The sequence below is a fragment of the Phoenix dactylifera genome, chromosome 16, assembly GCF_051530095.1.
Source record: "Phoenix dactylifera cultivar Ajwa chromosome 16, Ajwa_hap1_PhDact_Kaust_v1.1, whole genome shotgun sequence".
In the NCBI taxonomy this organism is placed as follows: Eukaryota; Viridiplantae; Streptophyta; class Magnoliopsida; order Arecales; family Arecaceae; genus Phoenix; species Phoenix dactylifera.
In genome coordinates this window covers 7561371-7584737 of record NC_143205.1, presented here as the reverse complement: position 1 = coordinate 7584737, position 23367 = coordinate 7561371, and the positions used below count along the sequence as shown (strand labels likewise).

Genomic DNA, 23367 nt, shown 5'->3' with positions numbered 1-23367 from the left:
TCATTCTCTCCTTCTCTACTGCTATTATTTCTCTCCTCTAAAGTGCTCTTCTAGCAATTTAATTTTTAGTTTGTTCAAGTGCTACACAAGAGGAGGTTCCTGTTGAGAAGAGAAGGTCGCTTCTGTTGAGAGCACAAGAGGAAGCTCGGAATCTCGGCTCTGCCTCTGCCCTCCGACCCTCTACTCAATTCCTCCTTGCGGTTAGTTTTTATTTTTTGAATTAATCATAGATATGTCATCTTTTGAGGAAAGTCAGTTTGGCATTCCTGTTTCTGAGGGAGAAGAAACTAATCCCCAACCCCCTGTTCCTAGTTCCTCTAGAACTGGTGAACCGAGTGAAGGTCAAACCTCTTCTCGTAAGAGGACTAGTACTGTATGGAATGAATTTGATAGAGTTATGGTTGAGGGAGTCTGGAAAGCTAAATGTAAAAAATGTGCCAAACTTTATAGTTGTAGTAGTAGTGGGGGAACAGGGCATTTAAAAAGACATCAAGAGAGTCATAGGATGCATGATTCTCATGCTCAAACTCAAAGTAGCCTTAATATACAAGGGGGATTACTTGTAGGTAATTTTGCATATAATCATGAAAATCAAAGAAAAGCACTTGTAAAATGGATAGTTAAGGATGAATTACCTTTTAGTTTATGTGAATCTTTTAATTTTGAAGAATATGTTCAATTAAACCTACAACCTGCTTACAAAAGAACTAGTAGGCGTACATTTAGAAGAGTAGCTATGACCAATTTTTTAGCAATGAAACAAAATTTAATTGAAACACTTTCTACTTTAAATGTAAAAATTTCATTAACTTCTGATATTTGGTCAGCATCTGTAGGTAGTAATTGTTTTATTGCCATTACTGCTCATTATATTGATAATGATTGGCAATTAAATAAACGTATTCTTGCTTTTCGTGCTTTTGATTTTCCACATTCTGGACAACAAATTTCAAATATAATTTATCAAACTGCATGTTCATATAATATTAATGATAAAATTATGTCTATTACTTTTGATAATGCATCTAATAATAATTCTGCTGTTGTATTATTAAAAGACTCATTGCATCCCATATTAGATGGAAATTTACTGCATATTAGATGTGCATGTCATATCTTAAATCTTTCTGTTCAAGCTGGCATGGGCATGATTCAAGATGTGATTTCAAAAATTAGAAATGCAGTTTCTAATTTATAAAGAAAACATTTTCAATCTTACTTAATTCTTTATACTTCTAGTTCTTCAAGGTATTCGTCCTATATTCCAGTTATTCATGCTTCTAGATCAAGACTTCAAGAATTTAAGGAATTATGCATAAATCATGGTAAACGTTTTAAAAAATTTAAACTTGATGTAATTACTCGTTGGAACTCCACATATAGCATGATACATGATGCATACCCATATAAAAATTTATTAAGTGCATATATTAATGATCGTGGATTAGGATTTACATTGACTGAAACTGATTGGAATAAAGGAAAAATTTTGGAAGATTTTTTGCTTAGTTTTTATAATGCTACCAATGTTCTTTCTGGTATTTATTACCCTACTTCATGTTCATTTTTACAACAAGCATATATAATTAGTCAAAAATTTGCAGAACATAGATATGATGATGTTTTAATGCCTATTATTCACCTAATGGAATCTAAATGGAATGAGTATTGGGACAGGATATGTCCTATGCATAACTTAGCTGCTGTATTTGATCCTAGAGTTAAATTAAATGGCGTGCTAATTTTACTTGATGCATACGCTGAAAATATGAATCAAGATGCTGAATCTGCTAAAGATGAGGTAAGACAACTTCTTTATGATATTTATGCTATATATGATGAAAAAATTCGTGGATCTAGAACACAAATACAAACCTCTATTCCTCCTTCTAGTAGTTCTCGTTCGTCATCTATTTTTTCATTCATTGCACAGAGAAGACACACACATGCTTCAAGTTCCTCTTCATCTTCTTCATCTTTAAGTAGTGAACTAGAATTTTATTTACGAAATGATCTTCAGTCTGCATATGATGAAAATCAAATAGAGAATCTAGATGTATTATCTTGGTGGAAGAGTGTTAGAAATCAATATCCTGTTATGTCTGCAATTGCACGCGATATTTTAGCTGTGCCAATGTCCACGGTAGCATCGGAATCCGCTTTTAGTGCAGGTCGGCGTGTTCTTGACGAAAAGAGAAGTAGGATGACGGGCGAAACGGTGGAGATGCTTCTCTGCTTCAAGGATTGGCTAGATGCTGAGGCAAGACTTCAAGATAAAGGTGGACATAATACAACATCCTCTGATGATGATGATACAAACACTACTGAAGACTGAAGACTGAAGACTGAAGACTGAAGAGTGAATACTGATTCACTGAATCACTGATGATTAGTAAGATTTCTTAATTTTTTATAATTGTACATTTTTATTGTATTCTGGAGGTCAGACCAAGGTCCAAACCTCGGCCCTTTCTTAGTTTCTTATTGTATTCTAGAATCTAGAGGTCAGACCAAGGTCCAAACCTCCCTTCATGTACCATTTTGATTTAAATTAATAAACTGGTAGGGGTCTATGCCAAACCCCCCACCATTAAGGTGGCTTTATATTCATAAATCAAGATTTCTTAGTGTTCAATATTTATTAATTTATTAAAAAAATTTTATCGGGCCGAGCCGGGCCCAGGCCCGGACCGTGCCAGGCTCGCGTGCCAGCCCGGCCCAGGCCCTTATGGGCCGTGCCGTGCTGGCCCGCGGGCCGTGCCGTGCTTGGCCCGCGGGCCTAGACCGGGCCGTGCCGGCCCAGGCCCGAAGCGGGCCGTGCCTGGCACGGCCCGCTTGCCAGGAACCTCTAGCCCAGCACGACCCTATCAAAGGGGCCGTGCCAAGCACGGCCCGGCACTGTAGCTGGCGGGCCGTGCCAGGCACGGCCCGCTTCGTGCCGTGCCGTGCCGGGCCGTGGGCGGCCCGGCCCAGTGCCCATCTCTAATATATACGAACCCTTCTACGTGCGAAGAAGGGGGAAAAAAAAGAAGAGAGATAGGGCTAGCTTACTGGATTTGGGTTTTGGCTCGCCGTGCGCTGGCGCGGAGGCTAATGGCTCGGGAGAGTGGGAGAGGGGTGAGAGTCGCTTACTTTGCGTCCCCTGCTTTTTATCGGCACTACACGGTAACAAGTGAAGTATTCCGGGGACGTCCGGGGAACATCTGACGGTTGGGAGTGTCAAAACGGTAACCCTATCTTGCCATTTGGTGGATCCGCCCGACTTTCGGATTGACATGCAAATGGTGCGCGATTCCCCGATTAAAATAATATGGTAAACACTAAATAGATGATTTAAAACATTCAGGTACGGTGGGTGGTAACGGTGGATGTCTTCCGCAATTGCACCCAACAGATTATCATGGTCATCTCTGAGCCCAGTGTGGACCCATGGGTGCTATGCGGGGTTTATGCGAGCACTGGCTACAAGACTCGGCATGTGCTGTGGGATGAGATCACCACCTTGGTATCCTAGGGTATCTCCATTGCTGTAGTTGGGGATTTCAATTGCATCATGAGCCCTAGTGAGAAAAGAGGGGGGGGGGTTAGGAAGGTTACTGATTCAATGGATAAGAGGGAATTTCGGGATTTCGTGTCGTGTAATGGGTTGGTGGATCTTAGCTATACCGGTCCGCGTTTCACATAGTGCAATAACCAGATAGGCAAAGCCAGGATCTGGGAACGGATCGACAAGACCATGGCGTCCCCGGATTGGGTCCTCCGGTTCCCTACCTACCATGTGAGACACCTGCCCCATATTGCGTCGGACCTCCGTCCGCTACTAGTCTCCACAACCTCGGGCTCGAGTCATCATCCCTTATTTCACTTTGAAAAGATATGGTTGTCTTACCCCCAGTCATAGGATATCGTCAGGGCGGCCTGGGCTCTGCCGGTCCGAGGCGATGCTATACAAAAGGCCTCGAGAAAACTGGAGCTTACTAAGAGGTGGCTATACCGATGGAACCGGAAGGTTGTGGGGAACATCTTTCGCAGACTGGAGAAGGTGGAAGCTTCTATAGTGGATATGCAGAATAGAGAAGATCAGGGGGGCGAACTCTCAGAGTCTGATATGGCTACCTTACGAGATCTTGCCACACATCACTCACTTCTGCGACAACAAGAGGTGTTTTGGAGGCAAAAATCAAGGATTCAGTGAGTCCATGAGGGGGATTGGAACACCCAAATTTTTCAACGAACAACGGTTATCAGGAGGCAGAGGAGTATGATCCGATCCTTATGCGATGAGACGGGTCAGCGAGTGGAGGGAGAAGCCGCTGTCAGTAGGGTCTTATTCGACTTTTTTCGATCCAGGTGGACGAAGGAGGGAGACGTAGCGGAGGTAGTGCATATCCTGAGACCTGACGTTCGAATAGGAGATGCGGAAAACAGACTTTGGTGAGGCCTATATCGGAGAGGAAGGTGTAGGAGGTGGTCTGGTCCTTAGTCGAGGATAAGGCCCTAGGATCGGACAACTTCCCACCACTATTCTTTCAGAAGTATTGGTGGATCATTCGGAGATCAGTGGTGGAAGCGGTTCAATGTTTCTTGAGTCGGGTTGTAATGGCTGAGGACTGAAAGGCTACCTATGTTACCCTGATCCCGAAACACCATAATGCAAAGGAACCCAGCGACTTTAGGCCCATCAGCCTGTGTACTACCCTGTACAAGGTTGTAGCGAAAATCTTAGTGGAGAGGGTGAAACCCTTGTTGCCGGCTATTATCAGCCAAGAACAGGGGCATTTGTGGGGGGGAGGAGTATCTCGGATAATGTCATGCTAGCCCAAGAGATGATGTGGGACCTCCAACGAGCTCTAGAGCGGCGGAGTTTGATGGCTCTCAAGCTGGACATGGAGCGGGCTTATGATAGGATTCGTTGGTATTTCCTCCGGCATGCACTAAAGAGTTTTGGCTTCCATAGTATCTGGATTGACTGGGTGTTGGCCTGCATTTGAGGGCCCAGTTTCAACTATGGGGTTGCGACAGGGATGCCCCTTATCCTCATTTTTGTTCATCATGTGCTTTGATGCACTGTCGCGTGCACTACGGACTGCTTGCGCCTCCCAAGCCATGGAAGCTTATGTTCCTAGCCCGGGAGCCCGGCCCATTTCTCATTTACTTTTTGCCGGCAATTGCCTTCTTGTGGACAGGGCGTGGGTGAGGAAAGCACCGATCCTCAAAGGAGTGGTGGCGGATTATTGCGCTGCTTCGAGTCAGAGAGTTAACCTCCAGAAGTCATCCATTTCTTTTAGCTCGAGCACTGACCGTAATGTCAAGCGGATCCTAGAGATACCAGAGCAAGAGCGTGTCTGGAGCTACCTCGGTATACCCATCATTGGTAGGAGGCTGTGCATCTCTAAGTGCGCTGGACTGGTGCAGCAGATTCAGAGTAGGCTGGAGGGCTGGCAAGCATCATCGCTTTCCATGATGGATAGGTTGACTTTGGTCGAGTTAATACTGAGCTCGATACCCATGTATCTTATGGCCAATACGGTGCTATTGTTGAATGTGTTAAACGGGATTGAGCAGCTCTTGCGGAGCTTGCTTTGGGGTTCGTTTGGAGGGCGCATAGGGTGCACATGGTGGTGTGGGATAGTGTTTGTCGGCCCCTTGGGGAAGGTGGCCTTAGACTATAGTCTCCCTAGACCAGGCGTGAGGCGATCATTGCCCAACATGTGGTGCGTTTCCTTCTTGAGCCTTAGGGCCTCTGGAGTCAAGCTATGGTTGCCCAATATGGTCAAGTAGGGCCGGTGGAGGGGATTCGGCATGGGAGGTCAGTCTCCTTTATGTGGCGTGAGATTAGGAGGTATCTGCCAATAGCGCTGACTAACACTAGTTGGCTGATCGATGACGGAAGGAGCATTGACGTGGTAAGAGAAACGTGGATGGACACCCTACAGTTGAGGTTGTGGCCGACCATGGTCAGCCCAGAGGGGGTCGAGGGTCTACGGGTGAGCGACCTACTCACTACAGGAGGGGGAAGTGGGATGAGGATAGATTGAGGCCGGTGTTCGTGTGCATCTGGCCGAATGGGTGCAGCTCCTCCCGGTGCCAAGGTGTGCGAGACCGGACGTCCGGGTATGGCAAACTGCGGAGTGATTGAGTATTCCCTAATTGATTTTGATGAGCTCAAAGTATTTGAGTATATCTTATGTTGTTCTAATGAATTCAATCTAGTGTTTCAGGTAAATCCTTATGAATTTCTGTCTAAGTGCCTTGAGCTTTGGTTTAGAGTATTTTGGTTAAGTATTGAACTCTATTTGAACCAAAGCCTGCATCACGAGTCGACTCCTGAACTTTGCGAGTCGACTCCGGGACATTTGAAGTTTCTGGCATAAGCTCGAGTCGACTCCGGGACTCTCCGAGTCGACTCCGACTGAGAACAGACAGAACGATGGATTTTAGATCCTGTTAGCGAGTCGACTCCAAAAGGTTGCAAGTCGACTCCGATGCTTGGCGAGTCGACTTCAGATGGTCCCGAGTTGACTCCAAAGGGAAGCAGACAAAAAGACAGAACGTCAGTTTTTGAGACCCTATCAGCGAGCCGACTCGCAAAGACTTCGAGACATCTCCAGTAAAGCGCGAGTCGACTCCCAGAGAAAAGCAGTCTGAAAGGCAGAGAATCAGTTTCGGAGACCCTGTGAACGAGTCGACTCCATGTGTTCCAGAGTCGTCTCCCAAGTCATCCGAGTCGACTCCTAGTTTGGCTGAGTCGACTCGTGAGAGAAATACAGAAAGTTGGATTTCTAGAACCTTGAAAACGAGCCGACCCCTAAGTGCCCGAGTCATCTCCAGCTGTTGGCGAGTCAACGCCAGTTTAGTCCGAGTCGACCCCAGAACAAGGCATGCACTTTAATTCAAATTTGGAACAGTGGCCGAGTCGTCTCCAGTAAAGCGCGAGTCAACTCCGATCCCAACGGATATATTGTCAGAATATGCAGATGGGTCAGAACGGCTCTAATCTCCTCTCTAACGGCTATTTTTCGAAGGAAATCACTTAAATAGCTAGAGTGAACAGTAGTAGATAAGAAGAGAGTTATTCCATTTGAGTATTAAAGGTTTTCAACCACCAAAAGCATCTCAAGAGCGAATCCAAGCAAAAGGAGGGAGTGTGCATTCAACTCAAACCAAAAAGGCTTTCTTCGCATTCAAAGCTCTACCAACTGTTCCCCATCCTCCGACTCATTCAAGAGGAGACTCAGAAATCGAGAAGCCCCACTTCCTCATCTCAAATCTGTTTGAGAGCTTCTAACTCAATATTGTTTATATTGTTTCATATTTGCTTTTCAGAAGCTCTACTTGTGAACTTTAAACTCTTGCTTTTTGTACTTGATTCAATCAGAGGATTGAATCAAGGGTTGCAAGATTTGTTGGTGAGCCAAAGATAAAACCAACGGTGTAAGGTTGTGGTTGGTGAACCGGAAAAAACCAACTGGGTTTGATTGTCACCCCGAAAAAACAATTGTTTGGTTCTAGTCGGTGAGCCTGTCAAAACCGACCGAGTTCGTTGTGATCTCGTGAAAACAATAAGTTTGGTTGTGAGCTTGCAAAACAACCGGCTGTAATCCTGGGGATTATAGTGAACTCCCAAGTGCGGCTTGGGGAGTGGACGTAGGAGCAAGTGTTGGCTCCGAACCACTATAAACCTCTCTGTGTTTGTATTGGTCTTTGTCTCTTTCTCTCTCTTCACTCATTGCATCTAGTGATCTAACTAATCCACTTGCAATAGATTTAGTTAATCACCCACCTAATTTTTAATTGGTCAATATTTAATCAAAACCCAATTCACTCCCCCTCTTGGGTTGTCTCCTTGGGCAACACAGACCTCCTATACGACCAAGGTCAGGGTAGGGGACGTCGCCCGGGTCCTGGAGTTGGATCATGAGGCCAGCCTGGATTGCGCTTGGGTCTGGCGATTTAGTCTACACCTGAGACTGGCTCTGTTCCTTTGAAAGGTGGTCTGGAATAGACTCCCGACGAGATCTGTCCTCAGCAGACGGGGGGAGCATACCTCCGCATAGTGTGTGGTGTGGGGATGACAATGTTGGGAATTGTGTCCCAAAGCCAATATTTTAATTGTAAGAAATTGGTGTATGTACATGTTCTATTAAAATGAATAAAAATTTATTCTAGCATTTTTCTATTCATCACAAGTGTTACATCTTCAAATTGAACTCCTGTGTATTGTGATGAAGTCCTTAGGACTAATTTAGTGGATAAAGAAGGTTTTATCATTTAGTCCTTAAACCAGTTCGCGACCAAATGATGAGCTGTCAATTGGACGATAGCTATGTCAAGTATAGGTCGTTGTGTGCCATTTAGTTGGTTGTCCTCTTAAACCAAGAAGTGTGGAGACACTGTATGGCATACAGATGAGATGTAGGAGTACATCGTCACTGAATAGTGACTCACCTGCGTAGCACTCCACTATCGGGAGTTAGCTAGCAAAGCATATGGGCATAAGTACCCCTTAGACTTGAGACCGTCATGGTGACTTGCAAGCAACTCACTGTACTTAGGCACTGGACGACCTGAATTTCTAATTCAGAGATCGGAAGGATGCTGGGTGCAATCAAGTACTCTCGAAGTCTGTGTATGAGTCAAGATGGGATTGACCGCTCCAGATTATAGGAGTTGATGTCTCGTTGTATTTCAATTCAGTAAAACCTTGGCCAAGGTAAACCAAGTGATAGATCACTTGATTTGATTATTTAACATACACTATGGATGACCGGACCCAGAGTTCGGCAGTCCACTCTGAGGTCATCTTGAGCATTGATGGTCATAGGGATGAATTATGCAATAACCATACGTCTAGGTTCTTAAATATTGCTTTGCATATTTGACCTATCCGGACGTCGGGTATCATTGCTAGATGGTCATCTCGATTAGTGCATGAAGTAGTTTATGTACTACCGGCTTAGTGTTCCAACCCATCGGAGTCACACACATTAGTCAAGCTAAGTAGGAAGGTCTTGACCCAATTTGATTAAAAATTAAATTATGGGTCATTTGGAATTTGGTTCTGTCTATGTTCAGCTAGCACTGAGCATGAGGTACATGCTAAATTTCAAGGATGAACAACTAATTAAGTCTGTATTCCGGGTCAATCAAGTTTCAATTAATGTAATTGAACTTGATCAGGACTCAATTGTTGAGATTGGGTTTGATTAAGTCTCAATTAGTATAATTGGGCTCGATCACGATTTAATTAAGATTTAATTTCGTATTTGTTCTGATCTAAGTCGGACTTGGATTGAGCCGAAACTGGACCCAATTGAATCTCCTATGAGTCGGACTCGTGTGGAAATTTTTCGGGTCAAAAATTCGTTCAAATGGGCTGCCAATTTAGTTTAGAATCAAATAGGCTAGCTTATGATCAAATGGGCTGACCCATTTGAATCAGAAGCTGACTTTTCTCATTTAAATTGGCTACTGACCGTGAATATTACTCATGGACCCGTGGACCACTCCCCCTCATGGACCATTAACACTTTTTCTGCGAGCCGCGACTCACACCGGGGATGCATGAAACAGAGAAGCTCTGTTCCACGCGTCCGCGGCCCTTTAGACCAGCGATTGCGCGGCCAACCGGCCACCGGCCAGACGGCCGACTGGACCGGAATGTGTGGTTTTGAACCGCCAACATTCCAGTTCAGTTTGATTTTTGAAATCCGACAATAATTGGTATTAATCGCTGTTTTTTTTCCACGGTTGTTTTTGAAACAATCGTTATCAAATTCATTCATATTCGATAATGAATGAATTCAATAACGCTCGGCCATTTACGCCTCTTAACTCTCAGCATTGGCCTATATGTAGGCCACCGTTTCCTCTCGAAAGGAGAGAGAGAGAATTTTTCTTGGGAAGAAAACGTCAGACAGAGAGAGGTTGATTCTGTGAAGAAGAAGAAGAGAGAGGAAGGAGTCCTTTCTGTCTGGTGGTTTGGAGTTCGGCCCAGGTCTGGTGTCCTCTCCTCCCTTCCATTCCCTCTGTGATCAGGATCAAGAGACGGGCGTCTGTTCTCAGGCATGCTGTGAAGAACGGGAGAAAAGAAACCGAAGAAAGAAAGAAAGAGAAGAAAGAAAGAAACAGAAAAGAGAAGGTCATTTTTCTGGATTTCCTTTCTTCCAAGGGTCCTTTTGCAAAAGATTGTTTTGCACGAGTAAAGACATCATCCAACCTTATTGCGAAGCTTGACGTGCATGCGAAGTAGAGGGCTTGCAGATTCAGGCCTCGCAGAGCTACCTTCAGGGATTCAGATCTAGATTACCTCGACTAACTTCCGCTGCGGGCTTGAGATAATTTTACATAAAAGTTAAATTTAATATTTATAATTGTTATAAATAAAATAAATAAAAAATTTTAAAACTGATTTTCATGCCTGGCGTTCGATTTTATCGGACAACTCGGAAAATTTTCCCTTCAACTGGTATCAGAGCTAGGTTGGCCGATGGAATTGGCCTATAACATCTAGAATTATGCATGATTTAATTTTTAAATTTAGATTAGATCTAGATTTATTGATAAAATATCAATCTTGTGCTGAATTATAAGGTTGTCCTACTATAAGGTTAACCCCTTATAGTGAAAAGGTTGTCCTAGCACAAAATTGAGATTAATTTGTATCATAAAATAAATAGTTTATTTTTGTGAAATTATGTATAATTGATGTTTATAAAATTTCAGTTTTAAATTTATTATGACCACAAAGTTTAAATATAAATTGTTTATATTTGGAATAAATTGACACCTTGAATCCATGATCATAATACATTTAATTAAGAATTAAATGTTGAATTTAAATTTTAAAATTTGAATTTCAAATAAAGATTTAGAATTCAAAATTTGAAATTTGAATTAAAATTTAAATTTGAACATGGGATTTGGGGCATGGGTTAGCACAATCAGATTAGTTGACTAGGTTAGACCTAATCATGAAATCAAATTGAAATGGACTAACTTAAGAAACATGATTTAATCTAATCAATTATTGAACTAGATTAAATCAAGGTTTATAAAATGATCAAACTCAATAGTTGTAGTTTATCATATCCAAACATTTCAATTGGATCTGATTGTGGCTCAGTGGTTGAGCCCGAGTTCCCAAGGATAACTTAAATCAACTTGATAAACCAATTGGTGTCTAAGGTAAGTCGGCATTTGATCATGGTTTTTAATTGGGGCTACCTCTTACCTGGCCAACATAGTTGGTGCCTAGAAAAGAGGTTAATGGCGTAACCCTCCCATAATCTCTCTTACCTGGCCAATTTGGTCGATCAAGTTTTGATTAAGCTACCTTGAGACTTGGCACTCACCCATGCCATTAAGTAAAATCAGTGTGACTGATTTTGGTGTCTAATAGACCAATAAGAGCTAGTCCTCTGTATGATTTGGTGAAGTCAATGGGAGAATTTAGAATTATCGGTCAGTGTCACATATCAATTAAAATCCTTTAAATTATTAGGTCCTTAAAATGATAAAGTTATATAGATAACTAGATCATAGCCTCCCATTAAGGTGAATGATAATGGGTCCAATATTACAATTGAACATGCAGGACGCTTCCGTCTGGTGTTCCTCTGAATACTGGAATTATCCTTCATTATATGATAGCTTTTTGAGTTATCTAATTATGATTAGGTTGGTCGAGCCTTCCTCGGGCCTAATCATACATTAGGTAGTGTCATCGAGTTAGTTCATTAATAGTTGGACCTAACCAGGATTTTCAGTGGAGGCCTCCGCCTACTGATTACCACCTGGGGCAAAATTGATTACTAGAAATTGTTTAAAGAACCAATTGGTAATGTACCTACTCTTAGATGCACATGGGTTGGCCGAGCCTTCCTCGGGCCCGTATGCAATCTATGCGGATTCTAGTACCCACTAGGGAATTAAAGTAATTCCTCGAATTAAAGGTAGAGGCTATTAATTCGATTAAAATAGTGGGAGAAAACTTTAAACTAAAGTCCAAGTCTTTAGGATTAAATAAGTCATATACTGATTAGTTGGGTTTTCCTTTATTTTTCAAATATGGCTAACTCATTGTCCCTCCGAACACTATTAGACAATGATAAGCTTAATGGACCTAACTTCAATAGCTGGTATCGAAAGTTGAAAATAGTATTAGAGCATGAGCGGATCCTGTATGTGATATCGGATTCTGCACCTGAGGAACCTGCAGCCAATGCACCACGTGCAATCAGAGACACTTATCAAAAGTGGCTCAACGATCGCACTACAGTGCGCTGCATCATGAGGGCCTCGATGAATGACGAGTTTAGTCGTAAATTCAAGGAAGCGCAGCTAGTGAAAATCCTTCAAATGTTGAAGGAGTCTTTCGGCACACCTGATAATGTCGAACGACATAAGACCTCCTGCGCTATATTCAATGCCCGCATGAGGGAAGGGGCATCAGTCACCGATCATGTATTGTACATGGTCGAACAAATCGATCGCCTGAGTAAACTTGGCTTTCCTTTGCACGAGCAATTGGGCAAGAACACCATTTTGAACTCACTTCCCAAGTCCTATCTGACCTTCCTTAGTCATTATAGAATGACTAAACCTGAAGTATCCTATCATGGTTTGCTAGGTTTACTGCAGACCTATGAGAAGGATCACCAACTCAAAAAGGAGTCGGTGAATGTGGTAGGTGGGACTTCTGCAGGACTTTCTTCCTTTAAGAAAGAAAAGAAGAAGAAGGTGCAGAAAGCTCGTGCTGGGGTCTCTAAGCGCAGCCAGACTAAGAAGCATAAAGCTGATAAGAGCAAGGCAGAGTGCTTCTTCTGTAAGAAGATGGGTCATTGGAAGCGGAACTGTCCGGCTTACATAGCGTCCCTTGATCCAAACAGGCCTAAGAAGAAAAAGCAGCAAACAGTTGCTACACAAGGTAATTATATGATAACACCTTGTAATTTTTCTATTTATGATTCTACTGCTTGGGTATTGGATATCGAAAGTCCAATTAATATTTGCAATTCGTTGCAGGGATTTCAAGTTAGTAGAAGATTCAAGAATGGCGAAAGATTCCTGAACGTTGGAGATGGAAGATCTGTTCCAATCCTAGATTTAGGAGCCATTAAGCTTGTTTTTAAATCTAGAGTAGTCATATTAGATGATTGTCATTATTGTCCAGCATTTTTGATGAATGTCATCTCTGTAGGTCTTTTGGCCAAAAATGGTTATTGTTTATCAATAAAAGAAAATTTTTGTGATATCATTCTGAATGGTATTAAAATTTTTCGTGGACAATTGACACATGACATTTATACTCTATCACTGCCTGTGAATATAATGTACACTTCTAATAAACGCCCTAAGTTAGATAATGTCAATGAAGCCTATTTGTGACATTGCCGGCTAGGTCACATAAATAAAAACAGGATAAACAAGTTAGCCCAACAGGGCATTTTAGAAATCAATGATTGTGAATCATTGCCAACTTGTGAATCCTATCTTCTGGGTAAGATGGCCACACTTTTTGCTGGAAAGGGTGAACGAGCCAACGATGTTCTTGGCCTCATACATACTGATGTATGTGGACCCATGAACGTAAGTGCCAAAGGTGGTTATGCCTACTTCATAACCTTCACAGATGACCTATCTAGGTATGGGTATATCTATCTAATGAAGCATAAGTCGGAATCATTTGAAATGTTCAAACGATTTCGTAATGAAGTAGAAAAACAGACTAGAAAAAGTATTAAGATCCTTCGGTCAGACCGAGGAGGAGAATACATTTCCGGTGATTTCTTGACTTATCTAGAGGAGAATGAGATTCTCTCATAATGGACCCCTCCAGGAACACCTCAGCACAATGGTGTATCCGAAAGGAGGAATCAAACTCTGTTAGACATGGTTTGATCCAGGATGGGGTTTACTAGTCTGCCTTTATCTTTTTGGGGTTATGCTTTAGAGTCTGCGTATATAATACTAAATAAGGTTCCAAGTAAGTCCGTTGAGAAGACTCCATATGAGATATGGACTGGGCGTAAGCCGACACTTTCATACCTTAGGGTTTGGGGATATCCGGCTTATGTTAAACGTTCTCAAACTGACAAACTTGGTCCTAGGTCCGATAAGTGTTATTTTGTAGGGTACCCCAAGGAAACTAGGGGCTATTACTTCTACCTTCCTAATAAACAAAAGGTGTTCGTAGGACTTAAGGCAACCTTTTTGGAAAGGAAATTCCTTAGTGAAGGAATTGTTGCCTCTAAGGTTGAATTTAGTGAAGTTCAGCAGGTGGAAGATTTAACACAATCTATTGAACCCACAGAACCAGATTCAATTAGATCAAACCCGGAGCCCAATGTAGAAGCACCATTAAGACGATCAGGTAGAGTACCGCGTCAAGTGGACAGATACTATGGTTTCTTGGTCCAAGACGCAGATCCATTGAGCTCGATGAGAACAATAAGGATCCGATCACTTATATGGATGCTATGCAGAGGTCCGACTCGAGTTATGGCTTAACGCCATGAGATCCGAAATGGAATCCATGGAAATCAATAGTGTATGGACACTAGTTGATCCATTCGAAGGGATAAAACCCATAGGGTACAAATGGATCTTCAAAAGAAAGAGAGGCGCAGACGGAAAGGTGGAGACCTATAAAGCCCGTTTGGTTGCCAAGGGGTATCGTCAATATTATGGTATCGACTATGAGGAGACTTTTTTCCCTATGGCAATGCTAAAATCTATTCGGATCATGCTTGCTATAACAACATATATGGATTATGAAATCTGGCAAATGGATGTGAAAACAACTTTTCTAAATGGAGAGCTGGAAGAAGAGGTGTATATGATACAACTTGAGGGTTTCACATCCACAAATGAGTCCAAAGTATGCAAGCTACAAAAGTCCATTTATGGACTTAAGCAAGCTTCTCGAAATTGGAACATACGTTTCGATAAAACTATCAAAACGTATGGCTTCGTTAAGAACGAATAAGAACCTTATGTCTACAAGTGGGCTAATGGTTCAGTGATCACATTCCTTGTCTTGTATGTGGATGACATTCTCCTAATTGGGAATAACAACCCTGCATTACAAAATGTAAAACTCTGGTTGTCATCACAGTTCTCCATGAAGGATCTGGGAGAAGCATGCTACATCCTAGGGATGAAAATCTATAGAGATAGGTCTAAGAGGTTGCTTGTATTGTCCCAATCCACGTACATCGATACTATGTTGAAGCGGTTCAACATGGAGAATTCCAAAAAGGGCTATCTTCCGATAGGCCAAGAAATTTCTCTCTCTAAGAAAGATTGTCCGACAACTTCCGAAGAGAGAGAGCGTATGAGTAGAATCCCACATGCTTCTGCAGTGGGATCTATCATGTACGCCATGATATGTACGAGACCAGATGTTGCTTACTCTTTAGCAGTAGCGAGTAGGTATCAGTCTGATCCGGATAAGAACCATTGGAAGGTGGTGAAAACCATCCTTAAGTATTTGAGAAATATTAAGGACCAATGGTTAATCTATGGAGAATCTGACTTAAAACTTGTGGGGTTTACAGACTCCAGTTTTCAGTCAGATCATGATGACAGTAAGAGTATGTCAGAATTTGTGTTTACTTTGAATGAAGGAGCACTCTGCTAGAAAAGTTTCAAGCAGCATTCCATAGCCGATTCTGCATGCGAAGCAGAATATGTTGTTGCATCAGATGCCGCAAAGGAAGCTATTTGGATCAAGAAGTTCATAAATCAACTTGGTGTTGCTCCTTCAATCAACGGTCCAGTTCTTTTGTATTGTGACAATACTAGAGCCATTGCATAAGCAAAGGAGTCAAAGTCTCACCATAAGAACAAGCACATTCTACGTCGCTACCACCTGGTACAAGAGATCGTGGAACGAGGTGACGTCAATCTTCAGAAGATCCATGGAAAGGAGAACCTAGCTGATCCATTCACTAAAACCCTTTTTGTAAAGGAGTTCGATTATCACAAATCGAAAATGGATATAAGATACTGTACAAAGTGGGTATAAGATAATGTACAAATTGGCTTTAGTCCAAGTGGGAGTTGTTGGAAATTGTGTCCCAAAGCCAATTTTTTAATTGTAAGAAATTGGTGTATGTATATGTTTTATTAAAATGAATAAAAATTTATTTTGGCATTTTTCTATTCATCACAAGTGTTACATCTTCAAATTGAACTCCTGTGTATTGTGATGAAGTCCTTAGGACTAATTTAGTGGATAAAGAAGGTTTTATCATTTAGTCCTTAAACCAGTTCGCGACCAAATGATGAGCTGTTAATTGGACGATAACTATGTCAAGTATAGGTCGTTGTGTACCATTTAGTTGGTTGTCCTCTTAAATCAAGAAATGTAGAGATACTGTATGGCATACAGGTGAGATGTAGGAGTACATCGTCACTGAACAGTGACTCACCTGTGTAGCACTCCACTGTCGGAAGTTAGCTAGCAAAGTGTATGGACATAAGTACCCCTTAGATCTGAGACTGTCACGGTGACTTGCAAGCAACTCACTGTACTTAGGCATTGGACGATCTGAATTTCTAATTCAGGGATCGTGTTGCCCAGATAGACAACCCAAGAGGGGGGGTGAATTGGGTCTTAAAATAATTATAGCAATTAAAAGGTTTGTGAATAACTAATTAATGCTTTTTGCAAGTGGATTAATTAGATGCTATGTGCAGTGTATGAAATGAAAGTAAGAGACAACAAGACAATCACAAACACAAGGAAATTTATAGTGGTTCGGAGCTAACCCTTGCTCCTACGTCTACTCCCCAAGCCTCGCTTGGGAATTTACTATAACCCCTCGGATTACAGCCGGTTGTTTTACAAGCTCACAACCTAACTTGTTGTTTTACGAGATCACAACGAACTCGGTCGGTTTTTTCAGGCTCACCGACTAGAACCACCCGATTGTTTTCTCGGGATCACAATCAAACCCTTACACCGTTGGTTTCAACCTAGGCTCACCAACAAACCTTTACACCCTTGATTCAATCCCCTGATTGAATCAAGTAAGGAACAAATGGTTTGAACAAAAGCTAACAGAAAAATAAAGCTTCTTAACAAGCAGATATTCAGTGATATAAATAAGAGAGAAGTTAAGAGCCCTCAAACAAATTTATGAAGATGTAGAGGAGGGCTTCTCGAACTCGGGGTCTCCTCTTGAGTGTCTCGAAAACTTGATGACTGAAGAAGACTTCTTTAATGCTGGGAAGAGTTGGTTGGATGGAGTTTAATGCCCCTCTTCCTTCTTTTCCTTTGAAATCCTTTGGTAGGTGAAGATTCTTTTTTTTCTTTGAATGGAATGTCACTTCTCTACCTTGCTACAGTTCTCTGTGGCTATTTAAGCCATTGCCCACGGAAACTAGCCGTTAGACACAATCTTCTAGCCGTTCTGCACATTCTGCACATCCTGACAATGTTTTCGTTGGGATCGGAGTCGACTCGCGCGATCTGGAGTCGACTCGGCTGCAGCAGGAGTCGACTCATGCTTTTCTGGAGTCGGCTCGGCAACTGTTCCGAATTTGAATTAAAGTGCTCTTCTCGACTGGGAGTCGACTCGACTTAACCCGGAGTCGACTCCCCAAAGTCTGGAGTTGACCTGGCACTTTTGGAGTCGACTCATTCCAAGAAATCCATAGATTGTATTCTTCAACTTTGCTCACTTGAGTCGACTCGGAAATTTTGGGAGTCGACTCGGCGCTCAGAATCCGAACTCCCGATCTTCTGTCTTTTGACTCGTGCCGTCCTGGAGTCGACTCAAACTATTTCGGAGTCGACTCGGCTCTCAGTATCCGAAAAACAGTCTTCTGTCTTTTTGAGGTAGCGCTGTCTTGGAGTCGACTCGAACTGTCTTGGAGTCGACTCGCCTCTCAGAGACGAAAATACTATCTTCTGTCTTTTTGGGGTCGCACTGTCTTGGAGTCGACTCGAACTGTCTTGGAGTCGACTCGCCTCTCAGAGACGAAAATACTGTCTTCTGTCTTTTTGGGGTCGCGCTGTCTTGGAGTCGACTCGGACTTTGCGGGAGTCGACTCGGCTCTCAGTGTCTGAAAGTTGCTCTCTGACTTTTGCCTTGTATCACACTGGGAGTCGACTCTCGCTTCCTTTGGAGTCGACCTGCCAACCATCGGAGTCGACTCGAGTTCCTTAAGAGTCGACTCGGCTCTCAGGGTCCAAAATAACTTCTCTGTCTTTCTGTCTGTAACTCCCTGGAGTCGACTCGTACTACCCTGGAGTCGACTCGGCAGTATCGGAGTCGACTTGCGTTCTTCAGGAGTCGACTCGTTGACAGGTTTTGAGTTGGATCTTTCTGTTCGTCTGTCTGTTCTCAGTCGGAGTCGACTCGTAATGTACAGGAGTCGACTCGAGCCTGTGCCAGTGCTTCTGATACGCTTGGAGTCGACTCGTAATCTCCCGGAGTCGACTCGAGTCTCAGACTTTGGTTCAAATTGACTTCTTAACTTATCCAAAATGTCTTGAACCAAATCTAGAGACACTTAACCATAAATTTACAAGAATTTCACTGAAACACTAGATTGAATTCATTAGTAAACATAAGATATACTCAAATGCTTTGAGCTCATCAAAATCAAATAGGGTTATAATCAATCACTCCACAATCTCCCCCTTTTTGATGATGACAAAACATTGAGTATATGTAAAGTGAATTGCTCAACAAACAAGAAGATTTATAGTAAAATTTTAAAATGAATTCAAGTGTCTAGTTATTTTAATTTATCCAAAACTGAAAGGTGTGAAACAGTAAATTTTGAAGTTAAAGCTCCCCCTTTCATTTGGAATTATATAAGCCTTCATGTCATGCAATCAATTGTTTGGCTTATATATATTTAATGAGTTTGCTTTCTTAAAAATTCAGATTCTCCCCCTCAACACATGCATTCAACTTTGTTTTGATTCTCTAAAATTTCTTTTAGTGTATTGAAGCTTTTGAACTTAAATTTTCGGTTTTTAGAGGGAAATCTGCCAATTTGTTCTTGAGTATGATTCAACTAATCTCCGAATATCCCTTGAATAGATTTTGGAGATTACTCCGTTAGGAGCCCCAACAGAGAGATAATGAGCCTCGAGGTATCGAATCCACTAAGAGCAAATTATTGTGTGTTTTAAAAGTTTGCTTTTTATTGATTTTCATTGATTCCCTTTACATGTCTATTTAATATATTTTCTCCCCCTTTTTGTCATCATAGCAAAAAGGAAGAAAGCACATCACACAAGCAATAGAGATTAAATTTGCACAGTATTGAAGAAAATTGTCTACTCATTGTATTGATTGTATATGTAGGTACACTTGTAGATACAAAGAGTAAAGCAGTAAGTACATGTCAAAATGAAAAAGCAAGCTAGGGCTTCTTTAAGGAGGATGTGGCTCCCTTGCTCAGTCTTGATTGTTCCATAAGTAGACTGACCCCATCTGTGACGTTCCCTAGCTGCGTGATGATCGCCGAGGTGGCCCTACTGTGGATCGAGGAGAGCTCAGTCAGACTCTCCTGAAGGGTATCCAACTTGGAGATCAACACATTCGCCAAACGCTCGGCCCTCTGACTCTGGCTGCCCAAGTCGTGTCGGATGTCATCTCGCATCTTTCTTGTGTTGCTTGTGACATCACTCATATTTGAGAACTAGGCTTGTATAAGGCTTCTGACGTTGTAAATCTCTTCCCTCAGATGAGCCGTCATCTCGGTCACGGCTGACAATGAGGGAACCAATGCAGAAGAGGGGGCAGTGGCTGGACCTCGGAGCTCCCTCAGTAGGTCGTCCCGAAGATCCTGCACGATCTCCTGCCGCAGCTTCCGGAGCTGCTCAGGAGAGATCCGGACCTCTAGTGGCTGAGTAGGAGGTGCTGAAGAGGAGGGTCCGGCTGAAGTGGATGGTGCTGAGGTGGAGGGATAGGTGGGAAAGTCAGAATCATGATCAGGGCTGGGCGAGTGTCGAGTAGTAGGTGTGGAAGAGGATGATTTCCTGACCCAGACTCCCTCAACCTTATCAAATTCCATCCTGTGAAGGGTTCCCTCACCCATGCGATCTGTGTATCGCAGTGCGCGAGAGGGTTCCCCCTCAGGAATGGGGACCTCGGACTCCCTAAAAATCAGGGTATACAACATCCCATATGGAAGGGTGAGCCTAGGTTTGTCTAGTGGCTCACATAGGTATTTGTAGATCAGCTTAGGAAAGTTAATTGGGGTATCTTGGAGAATATATTACATTAGGGCTAGGTCCCTCTCGAATACAAAGTCAAAGCGGCCGGTCTTGGGAAAGAGGGTCCTAGATATAATACTCAGGAGGAGCCGCATTTCAACTGAAAGCTGACTAGCGGACACCTCATCTAGTGGGGACTGGGGTGGACTCCCTAATATGGCCGTAAGGGCCTCAGTCCTATCGGCCGGGTGAGTGGGAAACACCCCTACTTGGGGAAGATGTAGGATTTGTGCTATAAAATCCTCTGAAATGAATAAAGGGACACCGGCTACGGTTCCCTGTATCCCACCATTACCCCTAGAAACTGTCCCATAAAACTCCCTTACTAGCCCCCGGTAAGTAGGGAGATCCAGGGAGCAAAGCAACTCTAATCCTTGGGCCCTCAACCTATGCCCTATTGTGAAGCCTTCCCGGGAGAGATAGTCGAAGTTGACATATCTCCCGGTGGAGACCGCCTTCCCGGCGCACGGACGCGAGGGAACCGGCCTCGGCGGGGAAGGAACCAGAGGTTGTGGCCTCACGCGTTCATTCCGAGCCTTGGACCGTCGCTCGGTGCCGCTCGCGGATTGAGGCCTCTTCCGGCTCGGGACAACTACCTTACGAGGCATAGTAGACCTAGAGAGGGGGAAAAGTCCTAATGGTCGGAAGAAGCTCGACGGAAAAGCCCTAATGGAGGTCGGAGACGGCTCTAGGGTTTGTGAACAGTGGAGGCGGTGAATAGAAGTGTTGATTAAACGCTTCGATTAGGGTTAAAACATCGGATTCCCGACCGCGAGTCGACTCCAGTAAGTCGCGAGTCGACTCGACCTCGAGTCGACTCCAAAATATGCGCGAGTCGACTCCCCATATGTTGCCATCGACCTCGAGTCGACTCCCATCTGTGTGCGAGTCGACTCCCCCTCATGAGCCGACTCTGAAACGTATCCGAGTCGACTCGAACTCTGGCACGCACCTAAAAATCATGCTATTTTCGTGCCAAACAAGGGATAATCACTAAGTTTATGATCTGATTTGATAATCATCGATGAGAGACTCTATATTTAACACAACCTAATCATCAAAATCAATGAACTAGAAGAGAACATCACTAGGATGGATCAATCACTCCTAATCCTCTCCTAAGCACACTAAATCTCTCTTCACTCAAGGGTTTTGTAAAGATGTCAGCTAGTTGATCATCAGTGCAAATAAATTAAAGTGTAACATCACCATTCAGTACATGATCTCTTATGAAGTGATGTCTTATTTCAATGTGTTTGGTTCTTGAGTGCTGAATTGGATTCTTAGTTAAGTTAATAGCACTTGTATTGTCACAATTAATGGAAATTTTATCTTGTTTAATTCCATAATCTTCCAGTTGTTGTTTGATCCAAATGATTTGAGCACAACAACTCCCGGCAGCAACATATTCAGCTTCAGCAGTAGATAATGCAACCGAGTTTTGTTTCTTGCTAAACCATGGGATTAAATTTTCTCCTAAGAATTGACATGACCCGCTGGTGCTTTTTCTATCAAGTTTACAACCAGCAAAGTCTGAATCTGTGTATCCTATAAGTTCAGGCTAGATTCTTTAGAATACCATAAAACCTATATTTTTTGTTCCTATTAGGTATTTAAAGATTCTCTTGACTGCAATTAGATGAGATTTCTTAGGATTAGACTGATATCTAGCACACATGCATACACTAAACATGATATCAGGTCTACTTGCAGTGAGATACAATAAAGATCCTATCATATCTCTATACATCTTTTGATCTACAGATTTACCTGATTCATCTTGGTCTAGTTTGCATGATGAGCTCATGGGTGTGCTGATTGACTTGTTTCCCTCCATATCAAACTTCTTAAGCATCTCCTTGATGTATTTAGCTTGATTGATGAAGATCCCTTCTTCAGATTGTTTGATTTGAAGCCCGAGGAAATAGTTCAGCTCTCCCATCATGCTCATTTCAAACTCACTCTGCATCAAGTCAGCAAATTTTTCGCAGAGGCGATTGTTAGTAGCACCGAAAATAATATCATCAACATAAATCTGCACTACTAACATTTCTTTATTTTTCTTCTTTAAAAACAGTGTTGTATCTACATTTCTCCTAGAGAACTCATGATCTAGTAGAAATTTGCTAAGTCTTTCATACCATGCTCTAGGTGCTTGTTTCAAACCATAAAGTGCTTTGTTCAATTTATACACATGATTAGGGTATTGATGATTTTCAAAACCAGGAGGTTGTTCTACATACACCTCCTCATTAATATACCCATTCAAAAAATGCACTTTTTACATCCATTTGAAATAATTTGAAATCCTTAGAGCATGCGAATGCTAGTAATAATCTAATTGCCTCAAGTCTAGCTACAGGAGCAAAGGTTTCATCAAAATCTATACCTTCTTCTTGATTATAGCCCTTTGCTACTAGTCTAGCCTTATTCCTAATTATAATTTCATTTTCATCAAGTTTATTTTTATATATCCATTTGGTACCTATAATTGAATATTTAGAGGGTCGTTCAACTAGGTTCCATACCTTGTTTCTAGTAAATTGGTTTAGTTCTTCTTGCATTGCATTTATCCAATTTACATCTTTTTCAGCTTCTTCTATGTGTTTGGGTTCAAAATGTGAGACAAAAGCTAGATGATTATTTAAGTTCCTAAGAGATGCTCTAGTCCTAACAGGTTGAGATGGATCATCTAAAATTAATTCCTTAGGATGCCCATGAGCATACTTCCAAGCCTTAGTCAGCCCATGATCCACAATAGCCTCTTGGCTTGATGATGCATTTCTAATTAATTTTTGTTCATCTTCTTGTAATGTCATCTCATCAATCTTTTCTTCAAGAATTTCAGCATCATCATCAAGATCAACTCTCTTGCTAGAAGAGATATCACTAGAATCATCAAAAACAACATGTATAGATTCTTCAATAACAAGGGTTCTTTTATTAAAAACTCTATAGGCTTTACTAGTTGTAGAATATCCCAAAAATATACCCTCATCAGATTTAGAGTCAAATTTACCTAAATTATCTTTCCCATTATTATGAACAAAACACCTACATCCAAAGACATGAAAATAGTTTACTTTTGGTTTTCTATTTTTCCAAAGTTCATATGGTATTTT

General features: G+C 42.2%; 1 protein-coding gene across 1 annotated transcript in view; it reads right to left on the bottom strand.

Moving 5' to 3' along the window:
• The window catches only part of LOC149751102 (uncharacterized), a 36955-nt gene that overhangs the window by 696 nt on the left and 12892 nt on the right, over positions 1–23367 (bottom strand). The window lies entirely within an intron of this gene.